Genomic DNA, 4,323 nt, shown 5'->3' with positions numbered 1-4,323 from the left:
GCAAGGCTTCTCAGCCTCAGTTTTATGGACATTTTGGGCCAGATCATTCTTTTTTTGTAGGGGACTGTCCTATGTAGGATATTTAGTGGCATCCCTGGCCAAAACCCACTAGATGCCAGTGACATCATCCCACAAGTTGTAATCAACAAAAATGTCTCCAGAAATTACCACGTATTCCTTGGGGAGAAAATGGTTCCAGGTTGGGAGGCTCTGGTTTAAGAAATGAAAATACAAAGAGAGAGACACTGTAGGCAGGTGCCCAGAAGATAGATGCAAGTACAGACCCAGACTAGAAAGCTTTTGTACACGAGTGGCAGATGAAGCAAGTGGTAAGATTGCCATTACTGGTATAGTGTAGAATGAGAGAACTAAGGAATATACCCCCAGGAACCCTGGCCCCATGGACTAAGAGAAGGGCTGGGCAGGGGGGGGGAAAGGGAAGTCAGGAGGCAGGAGAGACAGCATGCTCTAGAAACGGGGTGCCCAATTTCAGGAAGCCAACGTCAAAAACAATACAGGTCCAATAAAACGTGGGTTGAAAAATACTGGTTTTGAGAGGAGCCCCTGGGTGACCATGGAAAAGTGATTTTCAGTGAGGTGGTTGGGAACAGAAACAATAGTACAGTAGTTGAGGATCAAACAACACATGACACAAAGGGGATTCAATGCTCTCTTTTAAGTAGCATGCCACATTTCATCACATCCAAGATGTCATCAGTACTAAGACATGTTACTCCATGTTCCCACTAAGAAAGAAAGAAAGCACTGCAATTAATCTATGATGTGATGCTTCCTATCCTCTAAAAGACGATTTCAGTGGTGGTACCGACATGGGAAAAATGTGCACCTCTGAGGGTGTTAAATACATATTTCCAAGGGAAAGGAAAGAGATAGTGGGTCAAGGAGAGGTGGATAGTTGGGTTCTTGTGGTTGTTCCTTTTTCCTCCCTCCATCTCTACTTCCTTTCTTTCTTCCTTCTTCAATGCAAGATGTTTGACCGTGTTAATCATCTAATAAGAAAGAGGCAGAACACAGGAGGTGGTTGATGCTAAAGAAAACAGCAAGCATTGGAACTAATGATCATGGTCAGTTTCCTGTCCTGGGAGACAAGGCAAGGAGGCAAGCATGAGGGCAGCTTTGGACAGATGTGTGGGGATGCATACAGGAGGTTAAAAGACTGAGGAGACCTCTGAAGATGCAGTGGGATTTGGTGTGTGTCAGGAAGCTCACTGCACACGAACCAGGCCTTTAGAATAAGTAGAGAGAGCAAGGGAGTGGGTGACAGGAGTGAACAGCATGAAGCAGAAAGTAAATTACTCATTGCTATGTCCCTACAGGATCCAGGTCAGATTTACTGGGCATCAAGTGGAAGATTGTTTTGATCTTTTCAGGAAAAATAGCTTAAAAATATCTTTTGGCAGTGGTGGCTGGCATGTGGAAGGGAGGGGGTGCGGGATTGCCCTAAGAATAGCTCAGACCTAGAGCTGCTCTGCTCCTGGAGAAGCTGGAGAATGAGCAAGCAAGTGCAGTGGTGGGTTCTGCTCTAGCTTCTTTCCAGCCTTCAGGAGATGAAATCCAGGTAGCCCTGCAAAGGCATCCCCAAGTTAGCGGGGTTGCTGGGGAGTGCAAGGGTCCATAGACAGAGCTTTTCATCACTGGCTTTTCACCAAGTAAGCAAGAAACTTAGTCGAAATTCCCAGTTAATAGTGCTGTAGGGGTTATTTTGTTTACAAGTTCCATGACAATTTAGTAAGATAATAGGCTAATTCCCCAATCTTACTTCTGTTTCTACCTGCTGCAGCTTTGTGGGGCTCAACTCATACCTCCCTCCTGCTCCCAAGTGTCCCTTCTGCTTGTGCCTTCCCAGCCGTGGTTGAGTGAGCAGTGAGAGGTGGCCTGGTAAGTCTGCGATCAAGTTGAAAGGAGCATCAGCCAGCACTGAACAATGGGCCAGCCTCGCCTGAGAGCTCTCTGGGCAGAGAGGTGGCTGCTGACTGGTTGAGCATTACCAAGCAGGGAAGGAAGCTGCATAAATTGACTTTATTTTCCTCCTGCTCTGCTATGTCTCCTAGGGCTTTATGCTGAATATCTATCTACAGAAATTTTCCCTGGTCACTCTAACTAGAGGCAGCCGAAACCCTATCCTCTCCCTGCTTTTGTAAAAGATCTAGCCTTGGAACGTGTGTCTCTGATGCCAACAGTAAAAGGGATATTGCAGCAGTCACCTCTGGTTCTCTGACCTTGAGCCATTGACATAAAACCACCAGATATGCACCTGGTATTATTCCCGACCCAGTGCATTGCTCCTGGTATTCTACTAATGTCCTAACAGCTAGAGATCTTAAGAAGCAGAGGTTTGCCTTCTCTGCAGTGGGGGAGGGGGTGAGGCAGGAAGAGAACCAAGCAGATTCACTCCTTTGCTCTGCTTACCTGAGAATGTCCTCTCCTGCAAAGGCCCTTAAAAAGAGAGAAAGAGAAAACTCGACCCTGCAAGCAGCCTGGTGAGTTTTGAATTCTGCCATTCCCAGATCAGTATTCTTCCCCTGCGGCTGTGAAGCCTCAGGCACTCAGAAATTCTAGGGCCCTGCACTGATCCATGCTTAGCATTTTGACTGCAGCTCCTCTGAGCTGGCAGATGCTGGCTTCTAGCCCTCAGGACGTGCAAGGGCCAAGTGCATTGTGGAGGTGTGATTCACTGCATTCCCAGAGGAGAGGGAGGTAGCCAACTGGCAGAGGATTACTGAACAGTTAGGCCAAGGAATTTCGTTGCTATTTGGATGGAGACATGCAGCTAGCTACCTCCATTCTCCTCCTCCCTCACTGAGGTATGGAGATGGAGGTGAGCCAGGGCTCTAGAGGCAGAGCAGAAGGAAGGGAGCTGCTTTACTGACTACCAAGATAAGGGGCTGTGTCCCCAGTGAGTCAACTGCATTTTTATTTGAGGTAGATTCTGACACCCCCAGATGTTTTACCCAAAACACACCTCGATTTATTGCCCAGAGGTAATATTTTAATGAGCAGCAAACTTAGTAGGAAAGAAAAATAAAACTGGCTAACAAAACAGCCCAGTATGTACGTCGCACTCAAGGATTGTCTACAGTTCCTGATTAAGAGCTTTCTTCCTGCTGCACCTTGACTATCTCTGGCTCTTTGGGTGACTATTAGTTGCAGATTCATTGTACAGCCATTTTTTTTTTTTCACAGTTGATAGTCAATATTATATTAGTTTCAGGTATACAGCATAGTGGTTAGACATTTATATAATTTACTAAATGATCACTCCAATAAGTCTAGTACCCACCTGACACCATACATAGTTATTACAATATTATTGACTATGTAACATATGCTGCACTTTACATCCCTGTGACTATATTTATAGCTGACAATTTGTGCTTCTTAATCTTTTTCACTCTTTTCACCCATCCCCCAACCACACTCCCATCTGGCAACCATCAATTTGTTCTCTGTATCCATGAGTTTGTTTCTGTTTTGCTTGTTCATTTATTTTGGTTTTTTAGATTCCACATATAAGCAAAACCATATGACATTTGTCTTTATCTTACTTATTCTACTTAGCATGATATACTCTAGGTCCAACCACGTTGTCACGAATGACAAAATTTCATTTTTTTAATGGCTGAGTAATATTCCATTGTATATATGTAGCACGTCTTTATTTTCCACTTGTCTATCGATGGACACTTAGGTTGCTAATGTAAATAATTACACATCATTTTTAACCCTGCTACCCAAGAAACTTGCTGCTCCATGAATGCAAACCTCCCCGTTACCTCCCATTTGACCTACCTCCTTCCAAAGATGAAGACATGAAACATCACGGTAAATATTTACCCTGAAGTTCACACAAAGAACAAAAACCAAATATCTCATCCAAGCTCCCTCCCCCTTGAGTATAGATAAATGTGTTAAGTGAATAGAGATACCAGCATGACACTTTCTCACTCATCTCTGCACCAGCAACAGGGCAGTAACAAACAACATTCTCTCCCAAGTCTCTGAGGCACTTGGGGAAAGAACAGAACATTTCATTGACCTAAAGACAGAAAGTTAAGAAACAGTCTTTCCTTAGGTTGCCTTAACCCAGAGTGTCTTCACTTGCTGTGCAGTTTTAGATAGTTTAGTACCACTTCCCACTGTTCCAACTGAACACCCAACTGCTTCCAACACGGTGATGACCTAGCTTGTTTGAAACACATCTTGAGACTATCCTAAATCAAGTGGATTTAACATTCAGCCCAAAAGAAGTTTTTTGAAAATAAACTGCTTTTAGTCCATCCTTGTCATCCAAGTATACCAGGA

Source organism: Pteropus vampyrus, unplaced genomic scaffold, assembly GCF_000151845.1.
Source record: "Pteropus vampyrus isolate Shadow unplaced genomic scaffold, Pvam_2.0 Scaffold302, whole genome shotgun sequence".
Taxonomy (NCBI): Eukaryota; Metazoa; Chordata; class Mammalia; order Chiroptera; family Pteropodidae; genus Pteropus; species Pteropus vampyrus.
Note: the sequence above shows the minus strand (reverse complement) of the source record.